The following is a 21,712-nucleotide window of genomic DNA, read 5'->3' as shown; positions in this document are numbered from 1 at the left end:
CTTTTCTCCGATTCTCACTGAGCGTTTGATACAAATCAATGCTTCTTGCAATGGCATCCTCTCGAATGCGCGTATGCACATAAAAAAAGAAATCTGTAATACTTGACAGTTATAGAGTATATTTATATTATTTATAGTATATTTAAGAGTATTATTATAGAATATATCTTTCAATTTTTTTATTTTATTTTAAATATTTTGTACTTCACTTTAATTTACTGATTTACATTTATGTTTACTTTTTTAATTAACATTTTTCTGACAAAAGTTTAATTATATATAATAAAACTTCGTTACCACCGTACTTTAATATGGAAAATCATATATTGCACGGTAAAAAACATTTTGTATTTTTGTTGAAATTTTCTTGTGTAGAAATTTTTGTGTTAAATTTTTAACATAAAATTATGTTAATATAACATACTATCGTTATTTTATTTTAACTTTTCTGCATTGAGTTAACATTCACCAACACAATAACAAGTAAATCTTACACTAATTCACATTTTTCGGTTAATTTTTTACATATTATTTGTGTTATTAATTTACATATTTGCCTTCTGTTAAATTAACATTAAAATTAGAGTGGATAAATTGGGACACGAGAAATGTGTTAAATTTAATACAAAATTTTTTACCATGTGTATAAAAGGAAATTAAAAAATTAATCATAATATAAAAAATGGAATTGAAAATATATATGGAAACCTCTTAAATTATACTGTATTAAAAAATAATATTAAATTGAATATATCAAGGTGGATTGAGTTTTGCACTGATGAACATATAGCTGCTCCAATTACGGTACAACTTTAATGACGTTCGAAGATCTCCATTAGCAAGCCTTTACAGCTCAGTCTGAACAGTGCCGATCAAAGCGAAAGACAAAGAGGGATTACTCTCTTCTCTTAGTAAGCGTCAGAGTGCGACTCAAATTTCGAGTGTGCCAATTGTACGCGTGTGACGCAGAAGGCGGGCCGCGTCTGAGTTAATCGCATTTACACTCGCACGTGTTGATGATTGTCAAAAGATCGTCGCCTGGAGAGTCGTTTAAACCAGCTGCGGTATAGCCAGCGCGGATTGTAATGTTTTCACGCGCGCCATTGGTGCGAACGAATAAATTAAACGATTCGAGTCACCAGAATCGAACGTGCGAACGTGTGACAGGTATACGTCGCGTTAATTATATATCCGCGCGCGTAATTATTTCGTTGCACCATTTCCCGTAGAAACAATAATTCGACACGTCGGTCATCGCGCCCGAGACGAAATATCGCATGTTACACGCTTGTACTTATTTCATTTGCTTGTCAACGAAACGCTCCGTTAACGTCACGGCGTAACGAGCCATTAGCGAGAATCCATCGGCGATAATTAATTTCTCTTCTCTCTGTTGAGCCTGTCCCCGGAAGGGTAGAAAGGGAAAGAAAGATCGTCGTCGCTCTCTACCGACGTCGTGAAAAAAGAGAGCTGGAATAAAGAGGCTGTTTGTTTGTACAAGAGAAACACCGGGTGGTAAAGTATCTCTCTCTTTCTCTCTCATTGTCTTTTTTTTTTTTTTTTTTTTTTCGCTCTCTCGGTGGGGGTTTAAGAGCGACCCGTAATGTCGGTGGTTAACGCCGACAGGGTGGCAAGAGCGACACTATTGTCCATGGTCCCACGGGGGTGACCAGACCGGACCGTCGTCGACAGTTGGCGAGCCGCTCTATGTCCGAAATTACGCCGTCCGTGTCGAGCCGTGTCCCCTTTGGCGGACAACATTCGGAGCAACACACTCGATGTCTTTCGACGCGCTCGTAAAAAGATGACAAACCGTATGTCGGCTATCGATTATCGGGAATCGACGCTCGACGCGCGTGTCGCATTGTCGCTGAAGGTATCGCGATAAGCTACGTTGATATCGACGTGTAGACGATTGTTGCCGGAAATGACAAGCGGACGACGCGCCTGTCATCAATTTTCTACGCGCTGATAATAAATAACCACGAATAAACGGATATACAATTGGAAACAATTATGAATATCGAAGGGAATTATTATGAAATAATAATGGCGATGCGCGATATTTCTCTGTGACTTCCGCTCGTTCAAAACAATTCATCGCGGATCAAATATTGAAATATTTTCCACACGAATATTTACATCTCTGGAAACTTTATGTAACGATTATTGTGAACGAAATTCTGAATAGAGAAAAGAACAAAAATCTACATCTCAATTTTCGTAAACGTTATTCCAAACATTTGCGTTCACGATTTACGAACAATCGTCCGTATCGCGGGCAACGAGCCAACTCAAGGCGTTGTGGATTATGTCGGTATCAACGCGTACGACGCGCTAGCGCGGTAAACGCAAAGTGACATTGTTAAGAATCGATTCGCGCGCGTTCGTATTGTGGTGGCTGCTGATCACAAGCGGGCTTCGCCGCACGAACGGCTCGAAATCAAAAGCTCCTCTGTGAACGGGGCACGCCCGCCGTGTCTGCGACGGTGTTAACAAGCTTCTGCAAAGCCGGGTTCATACAGTCTGCACACAGACAGGAGCGAATATATCGCGCGCAACGTGCGTAACGAGTTTGACGCTCCGCCCTCTCTTGCACCAAACTCAGCTCGTTAAACCGATAGCAGCCGGGAAAGTTAATTTGCGCATTACTTTAGGGAGGGGGGAGGGAGATATTACGAAATTAATGACGCTATTATCTAAGGATACGGTGTTACCTGGATAACGCTATCCATTTCGCGGCGTTTCAATCGCTCAAAAGCATCCTCACCTTACATGCGCTTGTTAAATGAAGAGATTCGATGTAATATCATTCCGGGATAGACGGATGAGGCCTTGAATTCCTGATTGAGACGGATCAGGACTTGAATTTTTTAAATACAAAACATGTTTCAATATATTTGCAGATAAGCTATTCGATATTTGTATACAATTTATAATTATTAATTAATTTAAATTTTAAATGTTAACATGTTTTTTTATAATAACAAGGACAAAGTTGAAAGATCATTTAAGTAAATTTTATTCATTATGTTTTCTGAATGTTTAGTATGCTAACATTAAGTTTATTGAATAATGTTAACTTTAAATATTCAACGATGAGCTGTATCTGGAAATAACTTTTAATAGATTTATCTAGATTTTTAAAATAAAAAATTGAACTAATTTTAATGATATAATTAATCAATCAGATGGATGAATTAGATTTAAAGGAGATAAATATTTTTTTTCAACCACTTATTTTCAAATAAGTAATTACAGCGGATTATCATTACGTGTGAAAAAAAAAAACAATATCAATAAAATATCACAGGAAGAATGTATAACATGTAGAGAGCTTTAAACTTTAGACAAACAATTTAAGAGTACCATTCGAGTTATTAAACCACAATAAAATTATAAATATGTATATAAATGAGGCTTGCAGATATTTTAGCTTCACGTTTGTTGATTCCACCTCGTTAATTAATATAATATATAATATATAATATTTGTGTATCTTTTTGACAGAAATTTACTGTTTAAAAACCATTATTTATAATTTTATTAAAAAGTTTAGTTTACACTTTTTTCAAAAATTATTTTAAATCTAATTGTCATAATGCGGTCAGTCTTTTTTCCACAGATTACCACTTTTCTCATTCTACGCGATAACTAAACCGCATGTTAAGAGATCTCTCTGTTTTTTTATTTTCCAAAATTTATATTGTTGAAAACTGTTTATATCAGTATGTGAATAAAGAATATGTTAGATTTGTGTAAAGATAGATATTTTAATTGTGGTTTTTAAGCTTTGCAAGAGATGCTCACATTTTAAATTTTTATAATTAAAAAAAAAAATCTTTTGAAAGTATTCTATTTAAATAGTTCCGAATTAAGCTCGCGATTCGACTTAAATGTAGAAAATATCATATTGCTTAACTTAGATTATTTGATAGTTTTAGTCACCATCCTAAATTATCATTGCGTGTGTATGTGTTATATTAAAATTAAACTTTTAAAATAATAACCGGAAGAAAACGTAATACGATATACATTTTTGATCTACTTATCTCTTCAATTAGCAGAACAGGGAGGAATCTTTCAAGAAGAACACAAATTCAATTATCTCATTAACCGTTCTCCAACTTGCCGCTGAGAATTATCGTTCATGGCATTAAAGTTACGACGAGCCAGCCAGTCCGTTACGCCCGTGACATTTTCATCATTTCGTTAGATGTTAATAAACGTCGGCTTGTGGCCCTTTCCGGGATTGCGCGGGATTAAAATTGAAATGAGAAACAGCAATGGTTGCTTTAGTCGAGCCCGAGTGTAGATGAGGCGAGTCAGAGCGATTCGGGCTGAATAATTAAAGCGTTAGTAACGCGACCGAGTTTGGCGAGCCAATTTTGCGAAGGTCCGCCTCTCGCCCACCGTTACAATGGCTCCGAGACTCTTTGATGTGTCTCTCGCTCTCGGTCCTGTTCACCCACTTCTTCCTCGTTCCGCTTGCTTTCTTACGCTTTTGCTTTGTCAAGAACATGATTGCCCTGAAACACAGAGAGCGACACGACGTCCTTTCGCCTCCAAATCTCACGTTTCTTTCTTTATCCGTTTCTTTTGTCACGGCAAACGGCTCTTGGCAGGTCGAACCGCCGTGCTAATTAGAGAACACGGACACGCCCAACAGACCTTTTAATGAAAGGAATAAAGATCGTTTTTGATTTTCATTGAATAGCCCGGGATAGCGTATGGAGAAAAAAATCTATTCTCTCCAAAATATATCTGATTAAAACCAAATTGAAAATGCAAACTAAAATATATTCTCAAATCTTTACATCGTTTGAAATTGCAAACGCAATATACCGCGAATATGAGATACATTTAAATCGTCACGTGTCTGTAATACTTCGACTAACTTAACCGTATAATTACCCTCGAATTTTGCGGTCGCAAAATCGTGTCTAAAATTTCCAGGGCGACACATTAGTTGGCGTGCTCGAATGTTTCGGAGAGCGTTTTCGCGTCTGTTACACATACATGTGTATATATATATATATATATATATATATGTGTGTGTGTGTGTGTGTGTGTGTGTATGTGTGTGTACGTTCTGTACGTCCGTACAGAATATATAAATTTCTCCATGTGAAAGTCGCGGTTCCGTTTATCACGCGAGATTCAACGACAGGCACATTCCCTTCGTTTTCCACCGCGTTTCCGCCGCTAACGTTGTCGATGGCCGACTAACTCGATTAACGAGAAAGATATGTCGGTAATAAAGTCGTAAACGTGAACGATCATCCGTTTGCTTTGCGTCGCGTGTATGCACATATATTTGCGTGCGAGTCGGTAAGCGCATTCGCGCGTTTTACTGCGACGCAACGTGCGATTGCCTATCCTCGCAGCCATCCTCTACCACCAGGTTAGGATGTGCTATGAACGATTCGAGCAAGCAACTGCCAAGGCTGTTAGTACAGTAATATTCCTTCGGCAATATCCACTCGGATATCCGTTTACCTGCCGTCATGTTATGGCCTTAACCGTCTTCGTTGTCTGTGTGTGACTCCAAGTCGGGCCCTCGAGCGTTTTCCGAGGAAGCTATTAATCGAAATCCAATAATTTCGTTAACGTCGGCACGTATTTATTCGTATCGACGACCAATCTACACCGCGTTCAATCTTCAAACATCAACGCGTACATACAATTCGTGTCGCGCAATTATGACTTACCCTCCAAGTTTATGTAGTCGTGATTTTGTACTTGTGTCGAGTTCAAGTCGATCGATTGGAATATCCTTTTAGATTGAGACAACTCGTTTATTATCATAGATGTTGTACCGTATCTAATACTTGCAATAAAAAATAATTCCTCTTAGTGTTTAGAAGCGCGAGAATTAGATTGCACGTAAGTAATTTTCTTTCTTTTTTTTTTAGATATTTTTATCGATAAACATTAAATATAAGAGAAATTTTTAAAAGCTCCTAAAAAGTTCCTAAAAAAGGAACGAAATAATTTTTGAAATGATTTTTTTCCTTCGACATCGCCGATCGAGAAGAGCACAAATTAAACCTTGCCTCGTTAATACATCTATAATAAATATGATGATATTCTCCTGTCGAGAGGCAATCTATCGTATAAAGAAGCTTATTTTACGACTGATCACGCGAGCGTATTGGCGCCGGAATTATATCGCGAATATATCGTGGGAGTCGACTATTAGAATTCTCGATATAATTCCAGTACGAAATCATCCTCGGAGATTATAGGATTATACGAGCGCGGCTGGATACGAACATCCTCTTCTGTGTATTGAACACGCGCAAATTAATATTAAAATTTCTCCGACAATAGAGCGATAACGTTTATAATACGGAAAATTATACGTATATCGTGTATGTAATAAGAGAGAGTGTATTATGTGTGTAACATTACATAATAGAGAAGAAACGCAATTTTTAATTTATCAAACCTCTATGAAAAGAGCGTATATCTCCTTTTTTTTAAATAAAATTCTGCTAAAAACGGAAAAAGAATACTTGATTTATTTGTTTTGTTAACATGTTGCTCTTTCAAAACATGTGCTTTTAACGCGACTTCGGGATATCGATCGCGTACAATGACATGATTCTGGAATTTCCATAAACAATTCGCGTTACAGAAGGCGAATGTCACGATAAACGATTCCTAACGATTCCTAGGATCACAGGGAGGGGCATCCTATGTACTTAGAACACATTCGTGGAATTACCAACGAGAGCATGCTATTAGCAGCGAGGACGCCATTATGGTCGTCGTAGTGAATCGATTTCAATTCCCGATACCGCTACCTGGAGGCAGTTGGAAACCGATTCGAGTTCTCTCGTCGAATAGTACGGTCTCTAGCGGTTAACCAGGAAATCGATGGGGATAGCGATAACGGTCTCAAAGGAGTTGGATGCCACGTACGGCCGGCGGTGCGCACCGCTCTCTCCACTCTTACCGATCTCTCGTTGCGAGAGTTGGCCGCTATCGATTGCTTGTATACTCGACGAACGCTTGTTTTCTGTAAATACGGATATAATGGGGCTATCGTGCTTGGCACGTTGAATGAAAGCAATCGGACAAGTGGCGAACATAATAGACGCGCACGTTGAAGACGCAACGGCATTATAATCATTAAAATCCCATTGGATTCGAAATACGTGAATAAATATTTTACGGTTTAATCTTTTGAAATGCCTTTTAATTTCTTTTGTCTACTAGATTGGATATTTCAAGTAAAATCAGAATCCTCGAACCGATAATTATCTCGTATTAAAGATGGTGATTTATTTCATCGATCGATTCGCCGAGAAATGTTCGTGCAAAACGGAAACCGTGGACGAAAAGTCTTGGAGTAATCTGCCGTCACGACGATGACGACGACGACGACGACGACGACGACGTCGTTCGTTAACGGCGCGGATAGAAAAATACCTTAGCGGTAGCTGCGAAATTTTCTAGTTCCGATAAAATTGGAGTGTATTCAGATTCAGATGAGTCTGGGAACCGCGCGAGTAGAGACTTGGTTCGACGAGGCGGGCCGCGCCGTCGGTATCGAAATGCCGAGAACATTACGTGGTGCAAGGAGAAAGGGGGCAGAAGGAGGGAGTCCCCAGTCGCGGTGGACCGAAAGCCAGGAGAAAATGGGGATTGAGAGGGGGAAGGGGAGAACGGATGGAGGATCGATGGTACGGAAAAGATGGACCGCAAAAATGGAAGGAGACGAAACCTCGTGCTGCACCTCGCTGTATGTATACGTTCGTATGCACCCTCCTCCCTCTTCGGTATATATATATAGGAAATATACGACGCGCCGCACACCGGCTGTGTATGTTTTATGCCGCTCCACTACTCTGTGTTTCTCCCTCTCTCTCTCTCTCTCTCACCCTCTTTCTCTTTCTCGCGCGCGCACGTTTTCTACCCGGCCTCTCGTATGATTTATGACACCCGAAGCGCGCGAATACCGGCTGCTTTCGCATAGGGTAGGTAGGTAGGTAGGTAGGTAGGTAGCTGCAACACACGCGGACACGATCGAGTGCGAGCCGGGAGTGCCGCGGTCGCGTTTATGTAAGCTGAGATTTTCCACCGCGGCGAACGCCGGCGCTACGAGAGGAAGTCCTTTATAGCGTATCGGGGTTGTGCTTTCTCGCCGCAAAACAAATCAATTTTCCGTCTCCCCGGTCTCGGGTCTCTCCCGAGTTGACATAAGGGGACAGGCTCCTGGAATGAACAGTTTGGCTGCGAAAACGGCCTTATTCGTTGTAAGGAAGAGAAAGATCGCCGCGCGTTTTCCGCTCCTTATTTATACCTATCTATTTATTTAACTGCTCGTATTTTTTTTACGACATCGGCTTCGATGAGAGAGAGAGACGATCGAGGTATTTGTCACCTGGCTTTCCGACCGTTCTGTCAGCCAGCGATTTATTTTCGCGAAAGGCGGTCTGTGCGTCTGTAAAATGTCCGTTTAGCGGGATATTTTAAGTGCCCGCGGTGCGGACTTAGCGGCGCACATAATTCCCGCACGGATAAAGTCGGATTTGTCGGCCTCGCCGCGCGTGACACAATGCGCGCCAACGTTTCCCTTTTTTTCCTTTTTTCTTTTATATCGTTTTTATACTTGCAACAAATATACATTCGCGGTAAGTTTATGCGATAAGTCTCGAGTACACTACATGGTCTCTCTCGTCTGTTTCGAATATGAATGAGATTTATTCTTTTTTTAATCCTTCAATTCGCCGATATGTGTGTCACCAACATTTTTTATTTATACACGCATCGAAACATTGATTTGTACATGTAAAGAATGTGTTTAAATTTTAAAATAATTTTTAACACGTGCTCTCTAATTGAAAATTCGTATAACAGAGGTCGATGATTGTCTGGTGGACAATAATTATACATGATTCACCGATATCGGTGGGTTAATAATTTGTAACTTGAGCACATTTATTCACCGCGAGAGAATTATTCGCGATCTATAATTTCAGTTATAGAATAACCCAAATCGTATCCGTTCTCCCGAATTATATTGTTTCCCGAATTGTTCGTGCGCACTCTCATAGCGAAAACATAGCATTATGGCAACTGAGCAAAGTGATAATCTCCGAGTTTGATAGTAATAGATGTGCGAATGCATTGTTAGTATTTTCCATTTCGAGACAGTACCATTATTCAATGCATCATAGTATTAATAGAGATACTCCGATGAATTTATAAACTAAATTGCCTTAATAATAGACGCTAAGAAAATAAATTGTCCAATTAACGAGAAAGTAGCAATTGCAATACAACTTGTAATTAATATATGGGAGTAACAATATTTTTGCAGCGAGAACAGCTAATACGAAAATATTGCGTTACAATCACAAGTTATAACAAATATACTAGCGAGATAAACACATTTTTTTTTAATTAAAAAAAAAAAACGAACCTTTAATTTTACTACATTTTTTATTAGTTAAATAATATTTTATTAAAATATATTTTTTAAGAAAATTAATTTTACTTTGTGGAATAAAAAAGTTTGCGTTAATTTTATTTGTTAAGATTGTGTGGATTCCACTTTCACATTGCTTATCGAACTAAATCTGACTTAGAGGAATCGAAGGTGTCGAAAGACAATCGAAAATCGAATTGGATCGGAGCGGCTCGCGTGCTAAATCAGACACACTGTCTTATTCAATCTCTCACAGGGCGCAAATAATCCTATCAAGCACGCCGCATTTCCAGCTTAATAAACCTTCGACATGGGCGGCAGCCTCTGCGAGCAACGGTATCACCTTCGACGTCGAAAGGAATATCCGTCATAATCAGTAAACGCCCGCCTGCGTGTGCGACCAATAAATTAGGACAAACTCTGATGTATCCGGGACGACGTCTAGATTAATATATAGATCGGACTAAAAGGGAAATGTCTCTCTCTCTCTCGTAAAGTATATAGTATTCCCCTCGCCGGCCGTTTGTAGTCCTGCGAGTGCATATGTCAAACATTGCGTACATCATACTGCTCGATATGCAATTCTCTGACGTGTCAGATACTGTTCGAACGCGTAAGGCAAAATCACGCACAGGTCAATTAATATAATAGGTGGACGCGTGAATTAAGATCAAGGTTTAAAATTATTGCATGTCGAATAAATAACACTTGATTCTTAACATTTAACGTATCGAGAGAGAAATATAATGTCGTTCAAATACATTTGACAATTTTTATAAGTCATATTTCACGCTATTTTGATGAGGATACTTGATAATAATTGTAATTCGAGATATATACATATACTTAATCGAGCTTGAAAAATTTATCATGTATCTCATTCGACGTGCTTCTTCTGTTTAAATTAATTTCGTAGACTTTCGAAACGCGACCGACATTCACGTACCTACTCGCGTATTATTGAAAAGCGGCAGGGCATGAGAAGGAAAAGAAAGAGATGCGAAAGAAAGGTATCCATAGATAGATCCTTCTTTATGGGAAAATGGATCTTGAGGAAGAACCGATAAATCTTCCTGTCGGTCAGAACGACGGCCGGGATCGTTTATCTGGATTTAATCGGGCCGAACACCTGGCATGCTCGAATCCACGATATTTTAATTTTGTCTTTCAGGTTTTACTGTCTTTGAGATGCTTGATTTATGAACGATCGAAAACGTGCATATCCATGATTAGAGAACTGATTGGTATTTCCTGTTAATTCATATAATAAGATAAGATTGTCGAAGAAAGAAAATATGCTCGTGATTTCGAAATTGTACAACATTTACATCTTTAAAAATAATTTCTCATATATATATAATGTTATTTTACTTCTAATCTTTTCTCACTTTTCAAACTATATTCTAGGATTTAATTTTTATTTTGTCTAGGATTTGAAGTAGCTCGGGTTGTTTACGTTAAAAAGCATGAATAGAGTTTGCATACGAAGCGAAATTTCCATTTTTCTCACTTGTCGTTTCAAAGTTATCTTCTTCGCGCGATATTCGTTGAATTTCACTAAATGAATTTAATTGTCGTAAACTCTATTTTTTTTTGCGCCAATTATTTATTATTGCTTATTTATCGCACTGTTGACGCGCGTCATTCGCACAGTATAATTGGTCCCATCATTACTCGTATTTCGCGAAAAAATAAAAAATGGATATTTGGTTAATTTTCCGACAGGAACGATTAAAGATATGCGAATAAACCACCAGTGTGGCAATCGTATTTAACCTCATTCAATATCTGTCGGATTCCGATAATCTCGATCATGTCGATTTCAAGTGCCACGGACAACGTGGTTTTACTGTAGAAATTTTTCGCCATCACTGCCGAGGAAGCAACTATCACATTCATTTGGCGAAATTGATCGATGCTTTTACGACACAGTTACTTCGCGGAGATAGATCTTATGAATATCAAAGAGGGATACATGGGTTTCCTCCGTTCCAGAAGAAACGATTGGATAACAAACTCGACGTGCGAGTGACGTGAGAATCATTTGTCTGGATTAAGTCTCAAAGTCTCTCTTTTTCCTAACTTCTTCTTACATCATCTTCACATTCTGTCATTACACGTATTATCATTTCTTTTGGCAATTGCATTATGTTACATTCTATCGCGAAGTAAAAAATTAACGGTTTGCGTTTATCGCTAAGAATAATAGAATCTGCATAAAATTTAGTCAATGTCTCATTTATATAAAAAAAAAGTTTGCGTGTGTGTGTGCCTAGGCTAATAGAACTTTGCGATGACAGATTTTATGACGTCAGTATAATAACCTTAGTGATATATACTTGTTTTGTCATAATTTATTGAAATTTTGTGTAATCTTTTGCAACATGTATTCCAAAGTGCAAGATGTTTATTCATTAAAAGCCGCTATCAGCTCGTGTTTAGCCTCGGGCGCGTACACAACTACAAACAGGATGACATTTTTAACAGTGGTTTTTTGTGTCGCGCAGAGTGTGCGCGTGCGAAAGAATGACACGTGCGAGATAGCCCAAAGATATGCAACTTTCATCATTCTGTATCACGAAGTTTACTAACAATTACCTCGAAACCGATAACAACGTAATCCCATAATGGACGCGAAATCTCCTCTATCCTCTTCCCGTCCCCCGGACGGGGCTGGCAAGGGCAAAATTGCGAGTACGGTAAAAATGCAAATCTCCAACGCCGAGCTTCTAAACCCAGTCGCAACAGGTACACGTACCGCGATTTATAATCATATTACGCGTTCGTACACGCGATCTCGAAAATGTTTGTAATTTTGCAAACGGACTTCTGTTTCCCGAAAATTGTTCAACCTCCCGCCATATGTGTTTTCGCTCGCGTCATCCTGCATTGAAATTTAAAATTTATACCGTAAAATTATAAGTCAAAGGTTTTCAAAAACTGTAAGATTTGCGTTGGACATGTATATTATTTTTGATGGAAGAAATTTGGTAAATGATTTTAACGTTATTCTATCTATTGTACGTTCTATTGTACGTAATATATAGGATGAACTTTTATTTTTAATACAGCAAAGTTGCTGTATTAAATATAAAAGTTTGAGAATTACTGTATTTTAGATTGGCACGAGCTGGAACAGTTTCATAAGTAATTACACGAATTTACGGACATACAGCGACGAAGTTTGAAAGCACAGTCACGAATAAGAGTCAATCATTCATGAAGCAATCATGGCAATAAGTCTAATCAAGCCGTTTCGAGAATCATGAATCTGAGATCATTGAGTGAGATGAGTTTGAACGGATCTCGTCGAATTTCTTTCGAAGAAATGCGCGGATCAGCAAGACTACGATATCTCACTTATTTACATATGTCTGACATTTCTCGTCTAACGTCCTATTTCTCTGAATCGTATCATTTCCCTTCATTTCTCCGTTTGTGCATACAAAGTAGCATTTTACTCCGAAACGAAAATATTTGCATAACCAGGCCATTTTATCATTTGCATTTCTCGGCTCAACCGAATTAACACATCTCTTTAGTCACAATTAATGCGTAACAATTAATTGAATGTCGTTAATAAAGGTACTTGCTGATAGTAAGACCGACAAATGTTAAATGAGAATTGCGGAAGAATCGTCCGGTAGACGGAGCGATATTCTTCTAATTTACATACGTCTAATATTGCTCCTGTCTAACTTCCTACCTCTAACCAATTTCAGCCGACTAGTTCCCTTTCTCTTCATTTTCCAGTTTCTGTAACCGTGTGTATGTATAAGTGCGTGCAAGAGCAGTCGGAAAGAGAACGTAGGGGGAGGGGGGGGGGGGACAGACAAGAAGAAAGAGAGATAGAGAGAGAAAGAGACAGTATTTGCATATATGTACCAGTCTATGGTTGCATCCCCCGTGGAATTGCATCCAAGAACACGCATATATACACACATACATACAGGCACGCACACGACATCGAACGTATGTATGTACGTACGTAAATATCCGCGAGCGCATTGCCTCCCAAGGCGAGGCTATGCTAATTCATATGAATATGCATCGATGACTCGAGACCCGCCGCCGCGAAAATAATTCCGCGGATTTATCGACTCGGAATCGAGGTGAAGCCGAGGGTAACGCGTGTAAGGCCACAATGTAGGCTAACACGCGGGCTCCAGGGGGACGACGCGTTTCAGTCGATACATGGATTTTTGTACCTTGCTTGGCGGGATTCGCAGAGTACCTCGTACGTTATCGTGCATTTCTCGCAATAGACATTTCCGCATCGATGCTCTCCCGCGGATGTTTGATTTTTAACCCCTCGTACTCCGCGCATTTTCACGCTACATGCATTCGTTCTTACGCACATGTTTACGTAATATCATATGTAAAGTCCATATTTATTAATATTTTTACAATATTGCATTCGATCTCTCTCTCTCTCTCTCTCTCTCTCTCTCTCTTTATATATAAAAAATATATAACATAATAAATAAAAGAGTAAATTAAATTATTAAGACTCCAAAATTCTCCAACAATAAATTCAACTAACTTTGGAATTAACTTTGGAATTAAATCCATCAAATGAGCTATCGATGCTCCTTACTGGTCTCAAAAGCGCGTAAAATTTTACCTGCATCACCGTGCAATCGTTTCCCGGAGAAATACCCCATAGGAATCGCCTTGTTTCACAGTAAACCTGATAAACGATAGTGCGCACATAGTTTATGTCGCGTTTCTTAATTTCTGTCACCGGGTGAAACACGATCCTACGATTAAATTGCCATTACCATTCGAGAATAAAACATGGGTTTTATCAGTACTTTAATATATAAAATGGAAGAATTTCGAAACGTGTTAAATTGACACGATGCTAAAATTTCTTCGTGAGTTTAATAGTTAATGTGATATAAAATTTATTCATTATAATATACATATTAATTTATAAAGATCCAAAGTGCCACAAAGTATTTTAGATCAAAATATGGAAAATTTGATCCTTCTCTGTGCTATTGAAAAACATTAATGTTTTTTTAAAAGTTAACATATATCTTTTTCATAAGAATAACTTTGGATGAAAGAAAAACCAATCGCTCGCTACTCGGTAACTCAAAATAATTTACTCAACGTATTAACTGAGTTAATATTAGCTCAATATATAAAGACATAATAGCTCCCATAAAAGGTTTTTATTACAAAAAACTGCTAAAGAACACAATGTTAATTACAAGCTCGTCGTAAAAGATACCTCGAAAATTGGATGACTTTATCGAGAATGGTGCGAGATCATACGAGCAAAGAATGTTTCTGAAATCTTTCACGATGGTGCATACATTCGCGTTTGATCAATTTATGAATTAATACCATAGGAAATGGCGTAGTTTCATGAATATTAGCCGTGAGAAGCTTGTGCAAATCCGATTGATCTGATTATCACGAGCCATGTCCGAAACAAGCAGCGGCGAAAGTGCGAATCGGTTGTACGGTTGGTTGACAGACTGTTTGCTGCGCGAGATGAGATGAGGCGAAGGGAAAAGGAGGGGGGGGGGAAGAGAAGGGGTGAGTTGTGTTGCGAACAGAACGACAAATCTTTGCTTGTATGACGATCGATCTCGCGTTGCTGAAGCTCGCTCGATTTTGTCGCCGGCTCGCTCGACGATGTGTCACTGCATGTGTGTAGCGAATATACATATACACATACACACACAAACACAAACACAAACACACACATACGCACAAGCATATACGTAAAATCACACATCCGTTGTAGCTGTAATCATCAAAGTTGGGATCGAGTCGGGCAGGGACGACGAGACGGGCCGCATCGCCATATGTGACAAAGTTTATCCAAAGTGCGTCTACCGATGAAATTACTCCGGAAATTGGCGTTCTCTACGATTAACTGCTTTGATTCTGGACGCGTGAAAGCGCGTCGTGTTCCCGTGTCACTTTGATATATATGCGGGATAAATAGGATCCGAATTTCAAAGATAAAGATCATAATGTTGTAATCTCTACAACTCTTATAGAGTCTAATAAATTGCTTGATTTTTCCCCGTCAAGAAAGTATATTAAATCGATGATGTAATCCCATCTGCCAATTTCTACTTTGAATTATAAAAGAATAACGAGCACGTCAATGAGATCTATCGAGTTTCATAGAAACGTCGCGTCGGTTCGGTTACCTCGCAATCGTTTGCGCTTTTTCCCAACGTGACACGAATTTGCAACTAACTAAATCAGCGAAATCAAAATCCTATATATAAAAGTATATTTTTGCTTGCTAAAAGCGAGCGAAGCATCGCGTATCGTGCTTTTACCGCATTGAGATTTGCGATAACGAAACGAGAGGGAAATGTATTTGCAGAACTTTATCTACTACGCACGCGCTCACATTTATACACTTATAAATTTTTTATGCGCGACTATGTACAAGATCGCGTGCAGGGTGTCGAGAGTAAAGGATGGTTTACGGTCGCTGATGATCGTCCGCGAAACGCGCCGGCGATTCTATGAGCGATCCTTTACGAGGGCTTAAAAAGTTTTCCCGTACAACGCGCGTACTTTGCGAATAAATACTGATAACTTTGCAGGCTAGATGGGGGCACAGTCCCGGGAATATTGCTCTTTCAAAGATCTTTTCGTCCGTTATAATCCGTTAGAAGTTCTTAATATCAGACGCGTGAGTTGCCACTGCAATCGCTATACTAAAACATGTTGAAAATATTTATTACGCGTTTGATTGTGGCTCCGAACACTCGAATCTTTTAGATTAGGTGTAATATATTATATACATATTTACAAAAATTATATTTAAAGTAATTTTTTAACTATACTGTTAATTTCAATGTATATCTTTTTGATTTTTTTTACAGCTCTTGCTATCTAGTTTTAAGGGTGTATCTCTTTCTGTAACTTATTAAATATAAAATATAAAAGTAACTTTTCAGTGCTTTAAAAAAAACATACTTTTTTATCACTAGTATTTCTGATGAAGTCGCGAACTTAACTCGTTTTACGTTAAATTAATTATTAATAACGCTAGAATAAAGAGCACCATAATAGTCTTCCAAATGTATTGTTAATAATATTTTTCTTTTAATTTTAAACATAGCGCGATAATTTAAATTGGCTACATTTACTTTTTATTGTTCTGCAAATTAAAGAAAACTATTGTACCTGTGTACATCTTTCTGTTTTCACACTCCTTTTTCTAGTACAAGAGAGAACTAGAGTAACCTGTACACAAGTATTGTGTCGCACGCAGTGTTGTAAAAAATTGTGGCTGCCTCTTCCACATATGGTATTCTTTAAAATCCAGTTGACATTATAAACATAAGTTTATAATATCCTTCCACAGCTTTCTACTTACTTCTTTAATATGGAATTACAGAAAGCACTAGCTCTTTCGTTAGCTTTTTATTTTCCTTCCACCTACATAAATAATTTAACTCAAGGTATTAATTATCATTTTATTTACTATTTACCAGCGTTGAGAATGTACATTTGCATACATATAATCTTATGATTTCTCGTATTCGTTTTTCCATATTACCTTTTTATATCTTTTCTTCTTGTTAGTCTTCTCTACTTTTCTACACGCCTTTTATAGAATATCTTATTCGCAAATAATGCATTTTTTTATCTATTATTTTTTCTCCTCAATTTTTAGTATAAACACGTTTTATTTATAACTTTTAAGGAATCATACCTCCAGATAATACATAATAATACACCTCATTTATTCATTTGCGTGATTAATTAATATTATAAAGCACTAGTAAGAAACGGAAAAAAAATTTGTCATAAAGTGTAAATTTCTTTTATATTGTATATATAATATTCAAGATAAATTCTGCAAACGCTACCATAATATATGCCTCTATCATAATCGTATATTAACCCAGAATGTTATCTGGGAACCGTCACGATAATGTTACGCGTTTCAAGTTCCGACTTAAGCGCGCATTTTCCGTTTCAGCCATGCGATAGCGCGTTTCCAGCCTGAAAGATCAGCACGCGATGTACTTCGCCGTCTCGTAACGTCGAAATTTTTCAGGTTGAAGTAATAACGCGAAAGACACTTTTGTCAGCTCTTTATTTTTGAGTAGCAAGAGAAATTAATTACACATCAACATGAATGATTCCGCAGCAGTTAAGGATGTTGAATTTTGCACGAAAAACCTTTTCCCCGAGTAAAAACGAGTTACCTTGACGATACCAGATTGGTTCTGATTCATCGAAATCAACGTGAGGTCGAAAATATCGCATGTTACACATCGAAATAATATCCAGGTGAATGACGCGAATAAAATCGATTTATGGTTTCGTTTCATTACAGCAGCGTAGACATAACACCGCGAGACAAAAAAGAAAAAAAAAATAAACCCTCCATCGAATTCGATAATCTGCAGACGCTTTTTTTTTTTTTCCAACCGTTCCCAAATTACACCGACGAGAAGTTGATTATTTTATCGAAACTCTATAAATTGTACGCTTCTCGCTTACGTGTGGGACACAGTATGAGTAGTGGAGTTCGCTAATCCGGCGACCATAAAAAAAAGGGAGCAGGGGTGGAAGTGAAATGGTAGGAAGGTTAGGTTACATGTGCCGAGTGTATACGAAAATTGATTTCGATGGCGGTGCGCGCGCGACCGTGATGTATACATATACGCGAAACAAAGCATGAAAAGTAGAATTTCGCTCGTAGCCGCTGTCGTTCATTGAGAGTATCTGTTGTTTGTTCGTAGAATTTAACCGGCTTCCGTAACGGCGTGGGGAAAACTTTCGTCGGGCAGAAAATTAAATTGATTTATCAATTTCGAGCGGGGCTTGGTCTGGGCTTTTTAGTTGTTTTCCTTCCTTGTGGCCGCCATTTATTAGCGTTAAATAAATAGAGATGCACCAGACGTACAATATTGTACCACCCTTTCACGACGAGATCTTTGCTCATCTTTCTCATCGTATCCACGTGAATCTGACTCTTGAATCCCGAGACTCCTTTTCGCATCTCGCGCGATATGCAGGTTTCACTTTTGACGCTCTCTTTGAGCTTCTGTATATTAAGAGCATACCTATGTTACACAACCTGATGTTACGCTCGCGGCGCTTTGAAGGAAATTTTTATCAGGCAGACGCGCCACGTTGTCTGTTTGTAAAGATTTTAAGGGCGTTCAGTGCGCCATGTCGGGAAAATATTTTCGGTAAGATTGAGTTAGAACTTCATATATAGCTTCTAGAAAAGATGTATTTATGTACGTGGTGCGATCACGTGTGAGATGAAGTATATTCAATCTATCTCTGTGGCAGATTATATTATATGTATAGGGTGTATAGTATAATTGAAAAAAGAATAATTTCTCTTCAAAAACTTAATTGTGAACTTAAACTTTTTAATTAATTGTAAAAGCATAGGTATAGTGTATTATATAGTATATTAATAATTTTCTAATCTCTTTACTTTTCTTCAAACTAAAGTCTTTTTTCTTGACAAGAGTTGTGCAAAATAATTATTCTTATTGCGACGTCAAAATATATTTTATTTTGTCATAAGTATATCCACACACAGTTAAATTCTTACAATTTACTGTGAAAACCAGTTAGTCCGTCGAACTTGCTTCATCTACTCTTACAAATAGCTGTTGCTTGTTGGACAAGTGATCGAGCGATGCGTCAGCGGAATTTTGACAATGTGCGAAATAAACGTTTTCGAGAAGAGTGATGGACATTTATCAATAGGTGAAAACCAATTCTCGAGGACTTTCCGAGAGAGAAAAAGAGAACCGTCGCGGGCCGGTATATTTTCGTTTCGCCCGCATCTAGAAATAGCGAAATATCAAAGATACCGCATCGTATAACTGTCGACAATGATCAATGGATCGCTAATATCGCTATAAATCGTCCCGCAAGTAACATTGTAATCTGTACACCTGTGAACGCCTATAATAATCGACCATACACATGCGATACGTCATAACAAACTATGCATACTATAAAGAAAAGCCTACATTCTCGTATTTGTTGATATATAAAATGCAAAATCGTGATATGAAATTGACAAGAAAATAATAAGTTAAAAACAGAGTAAAATATTTTCATTTTTGAAAAAATTGACTTTAAAAATTATAAAATTAATAGCATATTATATTATTCACGAACTTCTTTAAGCTCGAATAATCGATGAATATTGAAGGTATTTTTAATACATATTTTCTATTATATTATATTTTGATAATCTTTAAGATAAATTCGATGCGCTGTATAATATAAGATTGTCACAAGTTGTTTAAGTTTAAAGAAACGTAAATATATGTTATTAATTCTTCCAAAGTATAAATTATTTCGAAAACGGAACTTCTCGTATGTGAAAATATTTTTTATACATTAAAAAAATTTTATACGTTTTCAATTTTGATATTAATACATCAAAAATCACTATTTTCCCTACTCCATACCAAGATTTCGGATGCACTTGATATATAATACAATTATAGTTGATGGAATAGAGAATTGTTGCAAATCTTCAGCGCAGACAGTTCTGCGATGCGCGAAAACTTGAGAGATGCGTTCGAAATTTTGGATACTTGGATGTAACGAAGAGAACAAAACTCGCAAGATCGGGACAGATTTTCTAAAGTCGTCAGCGTTGCGACGTCGCCGCTGACGAATATGTGAACGAGGTTTGTCGTTATATAGCGAAAGCAATCTTGCAGAATCGCTAGGGAAAAGCTCGTTCTCAGGCGGCGGCGCCGCGGCGGCGTTCGAGCAACAAACTGTCAATACTTCTCGTCTCCTTCTTCTCGCGATATATTTATACTTTTTTCAACGTTTTTCTCTCATGTTCGATCGATTCCCTAAAATTTTCTCGTTACGCGGTAGTACACATTCGGTATATGACATTCTTTCTCATTTACTCGAGAGATTCAAACTAACAAAATGTTTCTATTTTTCTGATTGCAGGTGAGTGTTGGTCGACTGAATTTTTTGGACTATCGCTAACCGGTTGCAGTCTTCAAAGAGATAAGTCTGACATTAACATTCGAGCCTGTTTCGCATCCGTTCCATCGCGTTTACCGTATTCGCGATTCGTGCGATAATCCAATCGAACGATCACGATAAGTTTCGGCCGCCCACGACTTTGATGATCCATATCCGACGGATAAACATGGTATTTGTATTTACACTGCAATCAACGGATCGACGCTACACTGGATTTTTTTTTGGTGAAATTCACCTAGTGCTTCTATTTTCGGTTCGCTGTATTGCCCAAACAGATCCATTTTGGCGGCACTGACGGCAGTTTCCGGTTAGTATTTCGTTGAATCAAGCGAATAAATTCGTTATCGTGCAGTCACCCCTCTCGGACAGGTATTTTGCAATACATATTTACGTCCATCACTTACATTTTTAATAGTTGGCATCTCGTAATAGTCATTTTAATAAAATTCCAGACATTTCCGTTTATAATTTTAAATTGTATTGTCGTTTCTTGTAAATATCCTATTTAATATTTACTGTGTACAGTGAAATGTACCGTGATAGAGTAAGGTAAATTTATCTCAAAATAAAATATTTACAGCTATTTAAACAAGATGCCACAGAGAGTTGGAAATGTTTGGAATTAAAATCATTTTCATAAATTCGACCGATTACACAATTGAATGGAAAGTAACTTTAAGTGTGAGTTTTGATTTGTCTATGACAGAATGGGAGTAAATATCGTTTGTTTGAAACCTGCGACCATAGAAGATTTAATTAGCACGAATGTCCCGTCTTTGCGAGATGAAATTCCTCGCGATTGCCAGCACTTCGTTGTACTTATACCCAAAACGGTCTTGCAAGAGCGCGCGTTGAGTTGATACACTTACCACCATATTCGGGCTAATCTGCAAACAGTATGCTTGGCAAATCCGGATATAGACACAGCTGATAGATTAGTTAGTTAAGCTATGTCAAACACAGGAATACCAAAGTAAGCTTGTATAGATTTAGTATGGCGTTATACACCTGCACACGTTTGCACGCCACGCGCCAATGTGTCGAATGGAATGGTAAATATTGCTCCACTTGAAATCCCAAAAGGCTAACGAGATATTGAAATTGGCCTGCTTAAATGATAAATATTAGCTTACACGAGATTATTCCAAGATTGTTGTCGATTCTTCAAAAAGTTGCGGATACCCCACTCTCTAATTGATATTAAAGTTACATCTTCGCGTGAATTTGAAATTTGAAATAAATACATAAATTAAATAAATATCTTAAACAAATAAAGTTTAAATT

General features: G+C 37.7%; 1 protein-coding gene across 14 annotated transcripts in view; it reads left to right on the top strand.

Moving 5' to 3' along the window:
• LOC140669659 (nephrin) overlaps positions 1-21,712 on the top strand; it is a 380,112-nt gene that overhangs the window by 212,166 nt on the left and 146,234 nt on the right. For 3 of the 14 annotated variants that reach the window (XM_072899690.1, XM_072899689.1, XM_072899691.1), the window contains one exon: positions 20,390-20,797. The exons of the other annotated variants lie outside the window; for them this stretch is intronic. The gene's annotated coding sequence lies outside the window, so the exon portion shown is untranslated. The remainder of the gene's footprint in view (positions 1-20,389; positions 20,798-21,712) is intronic. 14 annotated transcript variants of the gene reach the window in all.

The sequence above is a fragment of the Anoplolepis gracilipes genome, chromosome 9, assembly GCF_047496725.1.
Source record: "Anoplolepis gracilipes chromosome 9, ASM4749672v1, whole genome shotgun sequence".
Taxonomy (NCBI): domain Eukaryota; kingdom Metazoa; phylum Arthropoda; class Insecta; order Hymenoptera; family Formicidae; genus Anoplolepis; species Anoplolepis gracilipes.
This window is presented reverse-complemented; position numbering and strand designations above follow the sequence as displayed.